General features: G+C 33.0%; 2 pseudogenes; one reads left to right on the top strand and one right to left on the bottom strand.

Moving 5' to 3' along the window:
- The first annotated feature begins 15,614 nt into the window (after positions 1 to 15,614).
- Positions 15,615 to 16,867, top strand: LOC107021841 (annotated as a pseudogene).
- A 281-nt stretch (positions 16,868 to 17,148) lies between these two features.
- Positions 17,149 to 17,737, bottom strand: LOC114074701 (annotated as a pseudogene).
- Positions 17,738 to 20,473: the final 2,736 nt, after the last annotated feature.

Genomic DNA, 20,473 nt, shown 5'->3' with positions numbered 1-20,473 from the left:
TATTGATGTTGTATGATGTAGATTTCTTGAGAATACAGCATATATTATGATCATGAGATGTAGTGCTTTTTAGAGTAAAGCTTATGATGTGGAATGTTTGTAATTGATGTTATCGTTGTGGAAGGGTTACTTGCCACAAGAATTGCTTAGGTATGAATGTGAAAGGATTTCTAACATGAATGATTCTAGGTAGGGAGGATTTCTCACCTGAAATGAATCTAGACATAAAAACCATGTAATTGGTGAGGCTAGAGGTGACTACCCTCAACCTCCATGTGAGAAGTATATGAGGTGACTTCCCATACTCCTTAGGATTGAACAGGAGGTGATTCCTCATGTTTCTATTATGATGAATCGACATGGAGGCGGGTACCCATTATCGTTTTAAAATGATGTGGAGTCGAGTAAGCTTGTCATATTATGCGATTGTAGAGGCGGATACCCATGATCTTAAGGTAAGTAAAGCAAGAGGCGAATACTTACTAGCCTTTGCAAGCTAGGCAAGGAGGAGAACTCACATTTTTTTAAAAGTAAGTATGAATAATGTGTACTATTTTATGAAGAATGAATAGCTTGGATTGTTTCTTCAGATGTTTTCCATGAAGTAAGGAGGACTAGAGGTGAATGACCCAAGTCTTGATTAACGATAAAAAAATATTGCGTGAGAAGTATTCCTCCTTTATTATGATAATGATTTTTAAGCGTTGAATATGATTGTGGCTTACATTTATTAACCATTATGTTTATGTTTCTTATGATAGACATGATATTTAATATATGTTTGTACTAACACATAGTCTTGCCCACATTTCTTATCAAATGTAGGGTTCAACGATATTGATTCTTACACATTTGTCTAGGATTATAGTTATTCTTGAGTGAGATGAAACAAGTGTTGATTGGAAAATACGGGCAAACCTATGGGTAAAATCATGCATTGTGTTCATCTTTGTGAGTGTGAGTGTTGATTGTGATTCCCAAGCTTCAAATTGTTGAACCATTGTTTGTGAATATGGAATTTGTGTGAGAGCATTTGAGTACCTTTGTGGAGCTTGAACTTGCACTTGAACCAAGTGGTGTGAGCTCGAGAATTTTTGCTAATGGTGAGTCAAAACTTGAATCTTTGAGTGCACAATAGATCCTTGCTTGAGTAAGTTGAGTCTTTTTGTGTGCATTTATGATTGAGTCTTGTGTATCACTATTTGAGACATCCTCATTGAAATACTAAACTTGAGTATTACTTGAAGACAAACAAAAGTTTAAGTTAGGGGTGTTCATGAGTTCACGATTTGGACTCATTTTGGGCTTTACTTGGATAGATTTAGTGTCCTCAAATGCTTATTTTATGCCAATACCTAATGTAAAATCCTTGATTTCTAGGTATATGGATTGAGGAACAAATAATGGACACTAATGAGTAAAATGAATAAGGCATCTGAAAAATGAAGAAAAGAAGGTTGGTTGATCGCCTAATCCATTAGGCGAGTCACCGAAAGACTATTATCTCACATAAACTTCTACTGTTCCAAGCCCTGAAGGAGAAATCAAGTCTCGAGAAAAAGGAAAAGTGAGCGTGTAGCTAAAAAGTTCTGCGATGCAGCGTTGGATCGTCTTAAGTTACAGAACTTAAGGATGATGAAGGACAAAGCAAAAAGGCGATGGAATTGACCAAAGGGATGATCTTCAAGCTGATCGGTGATCCCGACATACTACGCTGGATGGTCCTTCACAACATATTTTTGACGAATATAAATACATTTTTGAATGATTAGTTTTTTTTTAGTTTCATAATATAGAATTTTTTAGTTTGAATGGATAGTATTAAGACAATAATTTTCCTTAGCTTTGAAGAATTGAAAATTTTCATTTTTGAGATATTCGAAGTGGGTCTTTGAGATTCTTCAACTTGGACCTTTGTGAAGACGAAATTAATCTTACCCAGTTGATGAAAACACAATTTGTTAACGATTTTATCTTTTTATTATGTATAGCTAAAACTCCAATTTTTTGGGTGAGTTAATTTATCTTATGGGTATTAATAATTGTTAGTTTTAATTATGTTTAAAAGTGATTTCATTCCATAATTATTGTTGAAATTAAAGGATTGCAGTTGCAAATGCAATTCTACCTTTGTGTTTCTGACTTACATGAGACAGAGGTTTTAAAACCAAGATTATTGAATTGATGATCTGTGGGTATTGGGTTGTTACGGTTTCAGCTCGAGAGAGTGAATCCTTAACCCTTTTTCTACACATTCAGCTCGAGAGAGTGAATGGACTAAAGCGTAGGCTGTTCTTAATTACATGCTTGTTGGTGTTCGAGAGAAACCAACTTCATTTGGGGTAAATTGTTCGAGAAAATGTTTGTTCCCACTTAAGTCTAGCTTATTTACTAACTTACATCTATTTATTAACTGTTGCAGTTACCTATTTGTGTATATTGGCCTATAATAGAATCACATCCCAAGAACGCGTCTCAATATTGTTATTTTCGTGTTATTTTCTGTTGTTGTAGTTGATAATTACAATCAAAACCCTTGATATTTGACATTCCTGTCATCCTTAATTTTGAATTATTTTTTATTCAATAATGTCTATTCCTATGATTGGCTTCAGCTTACCTGTACTTGCCTATTGATTGTCAAACACGTACCACTCCCTATGAGATTCGACCCCAACTCATTTAGTTGGGTTATACTATTGACTAACGATCTTCGATACTTATAATTAGATGAAGTGTATTGATATGTGAAATGAGTGAGTACCCATGATCTTAAGGTAAGTAAGACGAGAAATGAAAACCCATTAGCCTCAGCAAGGTAGGCAAAGAGGTGAACCCCCATGTCTTTAGAAGTAAGTATGAGTAATGTGAATTAGGTTATGAAGAATGAATAGCTTGGATTGTTTCTTGAGATGCCTTTCATAAAGTAAGCATGAACGACCCAGGTATTGATTAAGTATAAGTAGAGGTTGCTTAACTAGTATTCCTCCTTTATTATTATGATGATTTATGTGCATTAATTATTCTTATGATTTACATTGATTAAAATTTATGTTTATGTTGTTTATACTAGCCATCATATTTAGTATATGTTTGTACTAACACATACTCTTGCCTACATTTCTTATCAAATGTAGGGTCCAACTATATTTATTCTCACCCTTGTGGCTAGGATCATAGTGGATCAAGGGTTAAAGATTTGGGAAGTTTCATAGCATTCGAGGGTTCGACAACCAATTTCTTTTTTGTCTTCCATTTCATGTTTGGACTATTGTACGGGCCGTGTCCTATGATTTTTTCATGTTGGTTAGAGGGTTTGAAAAAATTGTATTAGACTTCCTCCGGTTTTATATAGAATTTGGTAGTTCTGAAATGCTTTAAATTTCCGCACCATTTTCTATGAACTCATGATATGATAAGTGGCTTCTATGAGGCCTCTCGGGGTCTTGTACACCTTGTTACATCTAGGGAGTACCCCTGGGTCATGACTGCAGAATTAAGAGTCAATTCTTGAGAATTCTTTTGAACATTTTGAGAAAGTCCCTTTTAAGACTTTTTAGGAGTCTTCTAGACTTTCTAATAACTTGTAACAAGAATTGAGTAAGTATGAGAATGAGAAGAGTTGTATACCTCAGTTCTATATTGGTTTTAGACCATTGAGTCAAATTGTTCATGCCTGTAAATTCCGCATGAACTCCATCAATTGAGTATCCTTGAGAGTAGTACTATCTTTAAGTCGTAAGTGTTGATTATTAAGTTCCTAACCATTTTAATATTATATTCCTAATCATGGGGATATCACATGTTATCCGCAATGGTCTTTGAGTTGAGTAGTTCATGCCCATCATTCCGCATGAACCCTATGAGTCGATCATTCTCTTTGAGTTCTGGAGTTGGTGAGTTCCGAATATTGAGTTATATGCATGGTTGTTGAAAACCAAGAATTGATTCGTTTATGACCATAATCGGCATGATCCCTATTTTAAAAGTCTTTCCACAAATTGTTTTAAAACTTGTTTTATTGACTTGTGCACTAAGTTAAGGAAGAGTAAAGGGAGTTTATTTGCTTTAAAATGATATATGGAAACAAAGTATTCCAAACAGTAAGTTTTTTTAAATTTAAGATTAATGGAAACTGAGATTCCAAATGAGTTTTGAGCAGTTTTGTTACCATCTCTTTTAAAAGAAAGATTTTTGAGTAATAATCTAAAAATAAAAGAGGTGTTTTTAAATATATAACCTAGTTATATTTTTGGAGTAGTATTGAGCATCGGTATGGGGGGAGAGTTCTAACAACTCATGCCCCCCATAAACCATAGAGACAATGTGGGTAGAAAGATTCATACTTTTGATACTTATTATTCCTTAATGCTTGGGCTAGACATTGTATCATCCCATTACTCAAGGTTGTCGGTTAGAGAATCTCCCATAAAGTTGCATCGTATTTTTATATACCATACAATTGATTTATTATTGTATTTTTGCATACAACTATGTTATTATATCTTTTGTTGTTGTTGAGTATCTTGAGTCAGAATTTAGTACCTTGTTGTTGAGTCGAGCCCTATTTTTCTAAGTTGAGTTGACTATGTCTTACTGAGTTGAGTATCTTCCTATTGGGTTGAGCCCTATTTTCTCTGAGTTGAGTTGAACTATGTTCCATTGAGTTTAATTAAGTGAGTTGATAAAAGGTACATATGCTTGTTTTCCATCAGTTCAAACTTATGGTTATGCTTTAGAATTTCCTTTACACACTCGTACATTCAATTTAGTGAGTCATTTGACCGTATCTTTTCATGATGAACATACAGATATTGATAATCATCATTATGAGTTTCGTTGAGGTCATGTTATAGTCCAGTTAGTTTTTATGAGCCTTCATGTATTCCAAAGGACTTCACCTTTATCTTACAGGTTGTATTTTCGAGATGTCGTGGGTCTTATCCCGATATCCTTCTATAATAGTAGAGACTTCATAGATAGGCAGAGTTCAAGTTTTTCTCTATTTACTTTTATTTTGAGTATTTAACAGACTTTTAAAAAGTTCAGTACTTGATTCTATTAAAATTAATTCAATTGTAAGCTTTCGTATACTCGAGTAAGTATTTCACTTGTAACTTGCCAGAATAAGGGTTTTCTTGGGGAATAAAAATGGTTCTTGAATGTCGTACATGTCCAGGGTGTAGACTCAGGTTGTGAAAAATTGGTATTAGAGCACAGAGTTTAAGAGTCCTAGGGTGTTTATGAAGCTGGTCAATAGGATCTTGTTTATGGTTGTGAGGCCCCACTTCTATAAATGAGGTACTGCATACATTTTAGAAAATTTTCTCTTCCTTCGTACTCTTAATTGTGCCACAGATCTATGTCATAGAGACTTATTCTAAATCTTGTGTTCTTATATCTATTCGACTACCCGCCATACTAGCGGTGATTGAAAATTAAAGCCAACTTTTATCGATGAGTTGCTCCTAGAAAAATATTCAGGAAGTCATGAGACTTTATAGGGGCTTGAGAGAAGCTTGTGAGTGAGTTAAGTGTTGAGTTCGAGAAAATGTACTCGTATTCATGTGAATCGTGCATTTGAGCTAAAATGAAGTTGTACTCTTTTCTCTAAGCCCTGCTTAACTGATATCCTTATTAGGAATTATTTTTAGAGCTTGGGTTTTATTTTTATCCAAAAAGGTAGCATGAGTTACTCAATTATGAGAAATAGTAGTGAAAGTGCCCAGATTTAGAGAAAAAAAATCTAAAGGTTTAGGAATCTAAGGAAAAGGAAAGTGATGGGCAGATTATGTTATTGCAATTATGCACCCCGTCAGTTATAAGTGATGAGTCCCATTTATGAGTTGAATAAGGAATAATACTGTTGTATAGAGTTATTGATAGTCATGATGAGATACATTATATCATAACCAAAATAGAGTTGATGTCGATGAGCTATCGTGTTAGAGGAAACTATATACATGTTTTTAATAAGAGAACATAGTATTCATGAAGTCATAAATATAATCTAGGCTTATTATTTATTGGAGAGGCTCATGATGTTCAAAAGTTTATAGAACTGATTACGTAATCAGGTATTATAAGTGGGAAAATAGTATTTAAATTGTAAAAAGGGGATGTACATCATCTTAGAGATGAGGATATATGTCCATAGCTTTCAAGTGTCAGCTTTAGACCTAAGGGGGAGATGATAAGATTTGAAATCAAGTCAAGTGTTGAGAATAAGACAGTAATGAGTTCAAAAGAGTATCAGAGATATCTTTTTAAAGAAATCCTTTTAGTAGTGGGGTAATGTTAAAAGGAGAAGGTTAATGATTTTATTGTGATAATTATGGTGTGATAATTCCATATGCATTTATAGATAAGGAGGAAGAAGAGGATGAGGTTTTACTATGATAAATAGTTAAATGATAGCCCTTAGTTGGTCTTGAAAGTAATGTAGAAATCTAGTTAGTATGGTAGGGATGATGAGAAAAAGAAAACTTCTTTAGGAGTTGGTTGGTAAGAGTCCATGGAGTTGTTAGAATACTAAGCTTGAATCTGGTGTTGTTGAACATGAGTTAGTGCTTGATATGAGCCCAATAATGATTTAATGGTGGTAAAAATATTTTTTTGGGGGATGAGTTTCCCTATAGAGAGGTATAAAACCCGAATCAAATAAGAAGAAATCATAAAATTATTAAACTCAACTTATTCATGAATTACTATGCTATGGAAATTTGAGTAAAAGACATCAATATCACTTTGGTGACACATATTTTGAAATATACAAATTATTAAAAAAAAAATGAAGACTTGAGAAGCAAAAGTAAAAACAAAATTCAGTTTAAGTCACTGCAAAAATTATTGTGTTTTATTTGCCTTGATTTCTTACCATAAATAGGTTTTTCTTTTAGGAAAAGGTTTTGGATTGACTAATTCTTTTTCTAGTAAAAAAAGGTTTAGGACTCTATAAATAGAGGAATGTTCCTTCTAACTTAATCAGCATTCACAATGTAGTCTTAAAGGATTTGAGAGTTTTGGTTAGAGGGAGAATTTGTGGGTCACAAGCTCTATATGTTATCACTTGTGTGAACCTCCCATGTATTCCGAGTGAATTGGTTGAGGTTGTTTCCCTCTGTATTTTGTACTCTCATATTTATAGTGGGTTGCTGATCTCCTTTGTGGACGTAGATCGATTGACCGAACCACGTTAAATCTTTGTGTCTTTGGTATATTTCTCGTTGTCTTCTTGCTCGTGGTCTTTCGAGGTTTGCTTTGCTAGCTTCCGCATTTACACTTGCTAATTTTCGGTCCTAACAAAAATTGAGATCGGCGAGATGTCTGAGAGATTTGATTTTTGCCCTTTTGAGTAAAAATAAGGAATTAGAAAAGCAAAATTTGTCTAGCACAAAAAAGTAAACTGCAGCGAATTAATTTTGAGGTCTTGACATCACGATTTTGATTAGAATTTTATAAATTTAGAGTAATTTCGGCGAGTTCAGACTACATTTATTTTAATGGAGAAAGATAACTGCTTCTTCAAAAATGTACATATGCTCTTAAAATTTAAAAACTTGATTTTAACGATTAAGAAGAAAAGTCATATTCAAATTTGTTTGAATTCTTTTATGAAAATTGTATGAAATATCAAATTATTAATTCAAATTAAATGTTTTAGTCATAGTTTATTTTATTTGTAATTCATAGCAAACATCTTTTCTTTTGACATTTGGTTCGATAACAATCAACCATTTATGGTATACACTTACCCATTCAGTATACAAATGTTTAAATGTACAAAATACATTTTTGTTTGTATAAAGAGAGATACAAATACATATATTTTCGTCCTATACACTTATAATAATACAAATAGAGATCATATCATACAAATTACAATATACAAATGAACTTACACAAAACTGAACGATTTGTATGAAATTGAATGTATCTAGCGAGTTTACAAATAAAAAATTCCATAGCAAATAAAAAATTTACTATCAAAAGCAATTATGCAAACTACATTTATAGCAAATATGATTTTAATGTTTACGATACGTGGAAGTGCTCTTCTTTTTATGCCTTTGCTTTTGGAAGTGAAAAAGCTGAGTAGGCATAATGGGCTCTTAACCATATTAAAAATAATTATTATATACTATAAAAATATATCGTTGTTTTTCTGGAAATTGAAAGGCAAACATACAAACCGTCACATTATCTTTAATTTAATTTAATTAATATTCAAAATTTTAGTCTTTTCAAAATTTTAAATGTCATGATCAAAACTATCGTGATTAGCATCCACTCTAATTAATCGATGAAAAAATTAGTACTACAACTCAACAGAAGCAACTAAACAAAAACTAAGACCTTTAAACTACTAAAACAGTTAAATAACTCATGAATGAAGCTCTCATAAAACTTCAATAATAAATGTAAAGAACTAAGGAAGGAATAACCTAGAACCCGATCAATGTACCAAAATATATAAATTAAGATCCAAGTCTAGGCAAAGAAGGGTCACAACCCCAATTAATGAACTAATCAACTAACTATAATATTTAAGTTCGAAAATGGTGGACATAGATGAAAGAAAATCCCATGGCAGCCTGGAAGATTTGGCCCACCCTTGAATTCGATGAGATGTTCTTTAATCTCCTAAGCGAGGTCTTTCAATAACCACTTGAAGATGCCATGTACTCAACAAAAATATGAGCAAGTGCAGAATCAGTACACAACCACAGTGTACTGGTTGGATCACACGTCTATTCCACTAGTGCAACATAAATAAGTCAAACAACATTATAATCACATGCATAATATATCAACATCTACAACATTATCAACAAGCTCATCAATATACAATTATCACTCATCGCTGGTCCTCTCACAGAACCCAAGCCCAACAAGTTAGCTTGCCGGAATGTAGCAATCTGATGCCAATGTTATGCCGCAACGCGACAACTGATCCCATATATTTATGCCAGAATGTGACAATCAATCCTAGTTAGTTATGCCGAACGTGGCAATCGTTCCCAATCACACACCACAATCACAATCACATGTAAATCATCAAGATCAGATATATACATCATGATTTAATGGTAACCATCATTCAACTATTTATTTACAACAAATGTAATAGATATTAGAACATTCATAGATATGCAAGTATCATAATGAAGTAAGAACAAACAAGTATCACAAAATCGTAGAATAACAACTATCACCTACCTCGAAATAAGCTTGAAACCCTACGAAACTTGATTCTTCTCTTTCCGGGTGCGGTCCGCTTGTTCTTGGTCTACAAACAATTAATAATATATGAGAATAAATAAACCATTACTAATTACCCGTATTACTAACAATTCTAACAAACCCTAGATCAACACATGGTCCCAATTCTCCAAATTAGGGTTGTTTTACCAGAGATTCACAACCAAAACCCTCTCACATCGATATTGACCCATTCTATTATGTTCTAGAGATTGAAAAATTGATTCGGGGAGTAAAAAGATTATCTTTAGCCTCAAGAATGGTGTAAAACGAGTAGAAATTTCCCAAGGATCGTTCCTTAGCTCTAAAAGTTGAAAAGTTTCAAATAAGGCTGTTTAGGGATTTTATTAGCAAATTAATTTGCACATGTCCTATTATAGTGGCGGCGCCACAACGTCCTGAAGTTCCGCTACAACGACATTTTTGAAATAGTGAGCTCCCCTCTTTCATCTATGATTTTAAGTCTCGCCTTGTTCGCCACGTCGATCACTATCCTGCTATAGTGACCCCGCCGCAACGGTCAAAATCCCACTACAGTGGGCCAAAGCAAGACAAAAAGCTTCTAGGAAGGATTTAAATTTCCCTTTTTTACCACACACGCTTAACCCACTACGATTAGAAAATACCCTTTCACGCTAAGACCAATTCCTGGAGATCTACTTATGCAAATTCAATTCTATAAAGTCATACGGATGCCTTAACGAGTTATCTAACTATCCATGCAGTCATACATAAATGAATTACTAGATTGCTATCAGGTTTCCCTACACCTCAACTACTCTAATTTCATCTATATCTGGACAAGGTTGAAAAAATTTAAATACTATAAAAGTTTTTTCGACCCCAATTTTCCCCAGTTGGAATTTCTATAACGACGAAACCCGATAGTTACATTATATTGTTAATATATTAGTATTATGGTCATATAGTTTTATTCACATTATGATTTTGCGTATGTAATAATTTTCTCATGATAAATTCCAATAAATATTGCATAATTATAAATAGTAATGTGTCCACATATGCATATATATACCTTTAAAATACACTATTAAATAGTGTATGAGGGTAAAAAGTCCTCCATAAAGTTTGGTAACGTAACAATAATTTCGATCAAAGGTGAAATATTTTTCAGAACCTTTTCGCTATATTATATGTACGTCGCAGAACTCTTCTTCACCTTCAACGGATGAATTATAGCTTCAAACAAAGCAAACAGTGCATATATTACTATCGGAATTTTTTTTAAATATTAATTTAAGTGATAATCGAATTTAAGGATATAAGGTTACGTGTTGTTAACCACATTAAGATAATCAGAAGTTTTTCATCACTTCCCATAATCTTATTTACAATTCATTAAAAATACAATTGTAAATAAAGTAAAAATTAAAATATTTCAATTAAAATTATCAAAATTTAATAACTACAAATATCATCTCGATGTAAATCACAAAAATTACAACTCCGTCATACATATGAAATCATTTAAAATATGAATATCAAGCTATAGATTTAAATTGTATCGCGATAACTGTCCACATTCCTAAGTTTAAAAAGATAGAGTTTAAGTAGTTCTTCGTTCTTCGAAAAAGATGATTAAATAAAATATCAATATTACTGAAAAATATTATTTCAATGAGTCGCTTATTTTCATTTTTTTGGAAACGTTATCTATTTGGTAGTATCATATAATAATGTTAACAAAAAAAAGTACTATATAATTATAGTGTTAATCAGTAATGTATAAATTTACAAAGTGATATGCAGTGAATACATATATACAACAATATAAAATAGAATTTTAAAATAATAATTAAAAAAATTAAAGTACAAAACATATAATTTTATTGGTTTATTGCTATTCATTCCTTTTTGACTTGAGAAATGATATTAGTCATATAAGATACTTTATTTGAAATTCTCACTTGGAGTTTCACTGCATTCATTTTGCCTCTTTTTAGGTGAATCAATTTTTTCTACCCCTCATCCATTTTATTCAATAAAATATAATAGTAAATAAATAATCATTTGACCAAAAGACAATTGTAAGTAATCTGTAGATAAGTTATTATTCTTGTTTGATAAAACTTGAAGGAGTGTAGTTTCTTTATCCATGATCGTTTAACTCTCTATTTATTATGTGAGAATACGATTTGAAATGGTTTTCTTCTCTCTCCTTTTTTTTTTGGAAAAATATACTTATCTTGACTATCATAAGTAAGACTGGGCAACGGAACGGGACGTACCGGTACCGTTCCGGTACCGTTCCGGTTCGTTCCGGTTCGTCCCGTTTTGGTTGCCTACGGGACGGGCCGGGATAGTCTAAATCGGTACACGGAACGGGACGGAACCGTAGTTTCGTACCGGTGTACCGGTACCGGTTCATCCCGGTTCATTCCGGTTCCGTCCCGGTATATAGTGGAACGGGACGGAACCGATGAACCATCTCGGTAATTTCGGTCCGGTTCATCCCGGTACCGGTCAAAATTCCGATCAACGGATTCCGGTCCGGTCCGGTACCGGTTCATTCCGGTCCGGTGACCCGGTTCCGGTCCGTTGACCAGTCTTAATCATAAGTAGTACAAATTTTGGCCTTTTAAAAAAGGGATAATACTCAATTACCCCCCTAGCCTATACCTAAAATCCTTGAGACACACCTTATCTTTGATGAGGTCGTATTACCCCCTCCAACTTTTTTTTAAGTAATTAATTACCACTTTCGTACCTACGTGGCAATAAAAATCAGAAAGGTTGATGTGTTTGTTCAACACGCGTTGGGCCCCACTTTTGCAGCTTTCTAAAAAGTGACTATCAGCTACTTTTACACTTCCCAAATTCGAAAAAGCTGGCCATTTATGTTTTCAAAATTACTTTACCAAAAATTAGATAAAGGCACAAGGAAAGAAAGAGGGAAAGTTTAGCTTGGTTTCAAAAAATTACCAAAGGTTAGATATTTGATTTCAAACTGAAAGTTGATTTTCGATGTTGGATTTTGATAGTTAGTTTTTGTTTCATTGCTGCATGTGTGGATCGATTTCAATCGTGAAAGTGTGGGTCGATTTCATTCAGCAAGAATCGTGGTTGAGTTTAGTTCAAAGGTTAGTTTTTTCTTCATTTATTTTGTTTTTTATTATTGTTATGCTTAGATTTTGTAGGGGTTATGATATGTTGTTAAATATTGATTTCGATTTTGAGTGAAATATAACTTTTAGGGTTTATATTGTGGTGTTGTTAAATATCAAATTTCATATTTTCAGGGTTGATGTTATTCATATATTCATACTGTCACCTTTGTTTTTATGGGGTATGTAACTTGTTATTCATTCATTTATATGAAACGTATTTTGAGTGTGGGTTGGTTGGGTGATATTATAGTTGTGTTACTTACGTTGTTATAATATGAAACATGCAAAAAGATAAAGACGAGTTGGGTGTTGTGTTGTGTTGTCTTATATTCTGAGTTACAATAAAGTAACTTCATGTTGGGTGTTGTGTTGTGTCTGTGTGGGTGTGGGGTTAAAGTTAAATAACATTATCCTAAGAAGAAAATATATGTTTGGTGTTGTGTTGTGTCTTTGTGGGGTTACATACCTAATTGTAAGAAGATAATGATATGTCGTGTATTGTGTTGTTTATGTAGGGTATTGTATTCGGGTTGGCTATGTGTTTTCTTCAACTTGAATTGTTTTTATAACTATTTGGGTATGTGTTTTATTTAGTCAATTATTATATTCTATTAGCAACTTTTACTTAATTATTGTTATGTTTATGCATATAGGTATGAGTGGATTTACATTCATTAATTTAAAGTTGTATCATGGTGGGGCCTTATTGTATGAAGGTGATAAAGCAAGATATGTGGGTGGGTTAGTGAGTGAATATTATGACATTGATGTGGATACAATATCATATTTTGAGATTAAAGACTACATTAAAGAACTAGGGTATAGCCCAAATTTCAAATTTAGTGTCTGGCCACCTAATAGTTGCATCTTAGGAGATATTGACAATGATGATAGTCTCTTAGCAATGTGTATTTGTTTGCAAAGTGGGTCTGTTTTGGAAGTATATGTCCATATGCCTGGTGAGGAATCTGGTGCAACTTTTAATAAAGTTGGGACCACTGAGGCTAGTGGATATAATGAAGTAGGTGAGGCTGCTTTTAATGGGGTAGATATAACTATAAATACTACCTGAAATATTCCTTCTACTTCAAACCCAACAGCTCAAAATAGTGATCCATCAGATTCTGAAGATAGTGAATACTCTGGAAAAGTATCTGATGAGCCAACTGAAGAGAGTGATGATTCTGAAGATAGTGAAATACTTAAAGATGATCAATATGGAAGTGATGTTCATGAGGAGATAATTCAACTGAGGGTTAAGGAAAGATCTTTTCTGAGGAGGAGAAAAAGAAGGGAAGGAATTTCTGCAGATACTGAAGAAGTAGCATGTGGTAATGCTGGAGCAGATCTTGGGTTTGATGAGACAGCTATCAATAGATGTACTTTAGAAGGAAGGTTGGGGGGTGATGAACCATATTATGTAAGTTCTGATGCTTGTAGTTTTAAAACCGACACAGATGATAGTTGTCTAGAGGAAGGTGAAAAAATGAAGTTGAAACTGCCTAACACAAAAAGGAAAAAACATACCATAGAGAGAGTCAGATTTGATCCCCATATTAAGAAGATTGTGTGGCAATTGGGTATGGTTTTTGAAAGTGTAAAAGAGTTTAGATTGGCAGTCACTATGTATGCAATTCAGAGAAGGGTTCAGATTAAAAAGTGTGTGAATGAGCCAAATAGAGTAAGGGTGAGATGTTGCAAGGTAAATTGCAAATGGTTGTTATATGCGAGTTTGGACAAGAAGACTAATAACTTTGTTATTAAGACTTACATGCCAGTCCATTCATGTCAAAAGGCTACTAGGAATTATTTGTGCAACTCTACATCCATTGCTACTGTTTTTAAAAAGAAAGTTATTGAACAACCAAATATCAGAGTGTTCAAGTTGCAAGAGTTAATCCGTAAGAAGTATAATGTGCATGTTGGTAATACCACAACTAGAAGAGCAAGAGCTAAAATTTTGAATGAACTTATGGTGATCATGTTAAGGAATTTGGGAGAATTCTTGATTATAAGGATGAGTTGCTGAGGACTAATCCTGGGAGTACTTGTGTGGTGAAGGTAGGAGAAGCTAATGAATCTGGTAGGCCAGTATTTGAGGCATTTTACATTTGTTTTGCTGCACTCAAGATGGAATTTATGCCAGCTAGAAAATGCATTGGTCTGGATGGTTGTTTCTTGAAGGGGGTTGGCAGGGGTCAATTACTTATTGCAGTGGCTAAAGATGGCAATAATCAAATGTTTCCAGTTGCTTGGGCTGTAGTTGAAAATGATAACACAATCACTTGGAGTTGATTTATTTCTCTGTTGAAAGAAGACTTGAGATTAGGACATGGAACAAGTTTCACAATTATGTCAGACATGCAAAAAGTAAACTTGCTTTAAATTATCTGTTGGTTTATTGTTTTTTAAACTTAATTATCTAATGTTTGTTGTAACTTGTAGGGACTGGATATAGCTATAAAGGAGTTTTTGCCAGCTTTTGAGGAAAGAAGGTGTGCTAGGCATATACTAGCAAATTGGTCAAAGAATTGGAGATGGCTACAAAGGAAGAAGCAGTTCTGGAAGTGTGCTAGAAGTACTTTTGAAGCTGAATTCAGAGAAAATCTGCACGAGTTGTCTAAATTAGGTACTGGAGGTACAGGTATAGTGGATGACCTAATTTACTATGATAAAGAATATTGGTGTAAGGTGTATTTTAATTGTGAAGTCAAGTCTGATGCAATAGATAATAATATGTGTGAAAGCTTTAATGCTTTGATTTTGTCTGCCAGACATAAGACCATTATTACTAAGCTTGAAGAGATAAGAATTAAGGTCATGAATAGGTTAGCTAGGTTAAGTGAATTTCCAAACTCTTGTATAAGTAATTTCTGTCCAATGGCAATGAAAGTATTAGAACAAATATTAATAAGTCAATGGCATGTAACATTGAATTTTATGGAGTAACTAGCTATGATGTTTTGGATGGATACAAAAAACACACTGTATGTTTGAGAAAGAGGGAGTGTAGTTGTAGATCTTGGATGTTGAAGGGTATACCATGTGCACATGCCTTAGCTGCAATGTTGCATAAACAATATGACCCACATGATTTCATTCATCCATGCTACTCTAAAGAGAGGCACTTGACGACTTACTCACATTTCATACAACCTATGAATAACATGCCAATGTGGCCAAAATCAAAAAATTCTCTTGTTGAATCCACCAGTGATAAAACAAATGTCAGTCAGACCTAGAAAGTTGAGAAGGAAAGAGGTTGGTGAAAAGAAGGTGTATGGTAAATTATCTAAAACAGGACTAACTATGACATGTAGTCTTTGCCATTTTAAAGGTCACAATAAAAGAAGTTGTCATTTACGAAGGAGTGATGGAGTTAGTTCTACTGCCGGGGAACATAGAGCTACCCCTACTTCAAATGTTGAAGAACCATCAAGTCAAAAAAAGGAAGGGGAAGACGAAAGGCACATTACTATTTTGTCACTTACTTTTAAAGTGTAATCAACTTACTAATATAATATTTTTTTTGCTAATTAGAAATCAACAAATATTGAGAGTGAGCCTGTTGCCAAAAGGGGGAGAGGCAGACCTAAAAACACAAGTGCAACAGGGGATGCACCTACAATTATTGCACCTCCAACAACTCAAGAACAACAAGAGCTACAACAAGTGCAAGTGCATCAAGGGCCTCTCCTAGAACCACTGCACCTCCTAAAACTTCAAGAACACCAACACATGAAGCAAGTGCAAGTGTAAATGTTGTTGGAGTATTATCAAGATCCAGGAGTGGTAGAGGAAGGGGTAGGGGATTGGGAGGTGCAGGAACATGTAGTAATCATCCACTTGAAAATTGGTTTACATTATCTCAAGGTAGTACAACAAAGGGTGTAGACCAGAACACAAATGTTGCACCAAAGGAAAATGCTACTACCAGGAAGGGAAAGGGTGTTGAAAACACAACTCAATTTAAAAGGCCAAGAGTCACTGGTATGGGTGTGTTTCAAGTGAAAAATGGTTTCAAAACTTTCAATGTAAGTATTGCGATGCATTCATATTGTTTGTTCTCTAATAACTTGCACATTTGTTCTCTAATAATCTTAGTTTTCTAAAAATTTTGTAGCCTGGACTGCCATGTAGTACAATATTAGCCGGACCAAAGAGAGTTTTGAGATCAAGTATTGTAACTGGGGATGTTGGTTACAAACCGACAAGTGGATTGAAGTGGAAAGGAAATCAGGCAATCACAATTAGAAGGCTCCAGCAGATTAGAGATCAATCAGGGCTTTCAAACCCAAATGCTTCCTCCTCTTCACAATCTCGACATCCATGGAAACTATAATGTTGATATCAATGGTGTTTTATCAGTACTTTTTTGGTGGCCACTATAAGTACTATTTTGTTTCATATTTGAAGGAAAACTAAACATTCCTATTTTTTGTTATAGTACTGAAATTATGGGTACTTATGAAATGTGAAAACTTTGTTTGCGTATGCGTTGTGACTTGTATAATTTTGGGCACATTTAGATTTTGTACAGAAAATTTGCTCTTAAGAAAAATTCTCGGCACTTTTACGATCAACTTTGTACTTAAAATTTGCTCTTAAGAATGATTAATACCTCTTGCTTTACTTCATTTTACAACTTCCAACACAAACATATCAACATGGCAAATAGAGAATTAAGACAGTTTCAAACACAAACAAATTGAATTTTACATTACAATAGAGCAAATAAAGGTTTCGTTACCACACAAAATTATGGCAATTTCATATGATCCTTATACCTACCAACATGGGTTAGAAACTAACAAATACAACAAAAAAACGAATCATCACACAACAAAGAAATTTTCCAAAACAACAACCTTTATTTGTTTTCTTCATTTTCATCCCTTTCATCTTCTTCTTGTCTTTCAATTCACCCATTTCTTTTACGTTGTCGACCTTCTCATTTAAATTGATGTTCAGATTTTCATAACGATTTTGATGACTTTCACCTTCATCAAAAGGAATTTTCTCTAGTTTTGACTGTTCAATGTTGGAATTATCAAGCTGTTCCTATTGCTCTTCACACGCTCATAATTTTTTTCTAACTCGTTAATCCTATTCACCAATTTCGGATGAATAAAACGAGATCCTTCATAAACTCTCTCCGTGTCTCTCCATCTAAAGAAATTACAGTTTGTGGCCTCATAGTGAGGAAAAGACCAAAATCGTCTTCCGGGATTGTGATTTGACCAAGACGTCTGCATTTGCAGTAAGATTTCATGCTTGCATCGCACTTCCGCGTTAAACATTGAATCGTTTTCATCCATACACAAGTTATTCAACTAGAATTTTGTCATAACCCTAACTTTATAAATATTGTCAAAAAAATAAGAACTGATAATCGACATAAAAAGATGTAAAGAATATATTAAATTTTACTTTACCTTTTCAAATCAAGGAGCTATTTATCTTGAATGATAATGGAGCTTCTTCAAAAATGAAGAACACTGAAAATAAGTTTTTTTTTCAAAAGAGGAAGACAACTGCTTTAGAGAGAAACATTAATATTTATTTTTGAATTTTTTTCAAATTACTTTAACACGTGGCTAACTTCTATTGGTCATTGTTAGGTAAAATCTTCACTCACGCGCCCTACATGGGTGAATTCACGTATATTGCCACATAGGTACGAAAGTGATAATTAATTAATTAAAAAAAAGTTGGAGGGGACAATAGGACCTCATCAAAGATAAGGTGTGTCTCAGGAATTTTTGGTATAGGCTAGGGGGGTAATTGAGTATTATCCCTTTAAAAAATATACATATTCTTCTGCATCAAATTTTTAAAAAATCAACAGAATTGTATTTCTAACATATCTCCTCTACACGTAAGATTCACTAATGTTTTCAAATCATTCATAAAATTGAAAAGACAATATAAAAATTAAATTAAGAAGAAATTAAAAGGGGTAGTCTAATCTTTACGTGTTTTCTACTCCATCAATATAGTCATCTAACACAAAATTAATATTATAAAACTTCTACTTTTATAGGCATATTTGTAATTTGGACGTAAAATCATGATAACTTTCATGAATTTAAAGTACTATATACTATTGATTAAGAATTTTCACACATAAAACATATAAAAATCTCATTAAGAATATTAATATGGGTAAAAGTAAAAGTCAAAATCAAATAGAGACAAATAATTATTTTTTTGAAGATGATGTGATGGCTTGTCTTCAATGTTTCAATGCCACATCCAAAAGAGGAAAAAAGATAAAAGCGTAATAAAATAAAAAAGAATATATATAGGGAATCTACGATTTGAAGGTCTTGGGTGTCACATTGTTCAACTAAGATAACCGGGTCGGTTGCTTTAATTTTGAGTTACAATTGAGTTATTTATCTTTTTTCGATCTTCATAAACAAATCGATCAAACATTCATGTTAGTACTATTTTCTTTTAGATATTATGAGATTACAGCTAAGAAACAATTCATTTTTTTATTTCTTTTTAGGAATTAGTGGCCTTATCTGCTGAAACTTTGAGGAAAAAAGAATTTTTTCACACTAAAACTTGAGGTTGTATAAACTATCTAATAGTGTTAACTAAATATATTCATATTCCATTGACTTTATGTGTTTTTGCAAAATATGACAAAAGAGAATGCAAATTTTAGTTCCATTCTAGTCATCTTACTTAGCAAAAATGTTGGTGAAGATCGAATGAACCTACAAATTAAAAGAAATCTAATAATAATATTCATAATTATTAAAATTTACATTTCTAAAAATAATTATTTAAATATATTCGTAATAATATTTATATTATGTTCATAATTTAATTGATAAAGTATAAACACGCGACAGCCATAAATAATTAGCGAAAGAGAAAGTAAAAGAATTTAAAAACTAATTATCGTAAATAGGAGTCAATTCGAATTAACAAAGAATAGTTGTAAACAAATAAGAATGAGTGAAAGGGAAAAAACACTCACGCATTAATTTTTTAAAAAAAAAAAGAAAGAGAGAAAAAGCTTCAAAAAATTAAGCAGTCAACGAGGTTCGAACCTGTGCTACCCTTGTGGCAGATTTCCTACATTGCCAATTGAAATGTTAACCATTTTAATTAGTGGGTGACAAAGAAAATATATATTCGTTTTCTAAAAGATGTGTACATATATAAACAAAAAAATTTCCGAGATCATTGGGTGCCGTGGCACCCCCACGGGCATCCATAGAATCGCCCGTGTGTGTGTGTGTGTGTGTGTGTGTGTGTGTGTGTGTGTGTATATATATACACACAAAGAAACTATTTTACCATTTTCAAAATAATCGTTCCCTACTAATTTAGATTTATTTTAAATGTTAGAACAACTAAACAAGAATGATAAAAATATAAGAAATTTAAAACAAAATTCGTTTGGCTTAGAGGCACGTTAATACGTTTCTTGAAGATAATCGGAGTTTCTCCCACTAGCAAAATGAAGAATAAATAACAACTCTATCCTTCAACCAATATAAACTCAATTTATAGGATAAATATTTTGCAAGAAAAGACTTTTAACTAAATAGTATTTATCATAGGTTCACGAATTGAAAAAAACATAACTTCAAAAACCTATAATATAGAGTTTTAAAAGTACCTTTCAAAAATATATAATGAAGAATTAAAACAAAAATGAATGTTACAACTCACATTCATGTAATACTAACTCTTACAATCCCCACTTGTTTCAAGAAATTTTTATTTTAAAAAAATCTAACCAATATTTTCAGACATCAATCTAGCAACATGCATTAATAATGGTGTCGTTTGGACTTGAACCATTAGCTAGTGAAGGCTTTCTAAATCATTGACTACTTAATGAACGAATCTTGAACTAAGTGGTTCATTGAATGAAATAGAAAAACTACTCCACACATATCACTATGTTCCGGTTAAAATCAAAATCCTTTGATACCTTACTACCATGTGTCCTGAATCCTTTTAGCCAAGTGCTTTAAGATTTACCTATTAAAATCATATTAAAGTGAAGTCCACTTTGGATTTAGTGCGGTGAATTCTTCAAGAGTACCTTTGCATAC

The sequence above is a fragment of the Solanum pennellii genome, chromosome 1, assembly GCF_001406875.1.
Source record: "Solanum pennellii chromosome 1, SPENNV200".
Lineage (NCBI taxonomy): Eukaryota > Viridiplantae > Streptophyta > Magnoliopsida > Solanales > Solanaceae > Solanum > Solanum pennellii.
Note: the sequence above shows the minus strand (reverse complement) of the source record. Positions and strands in the feature narration are given on the sequence as shown.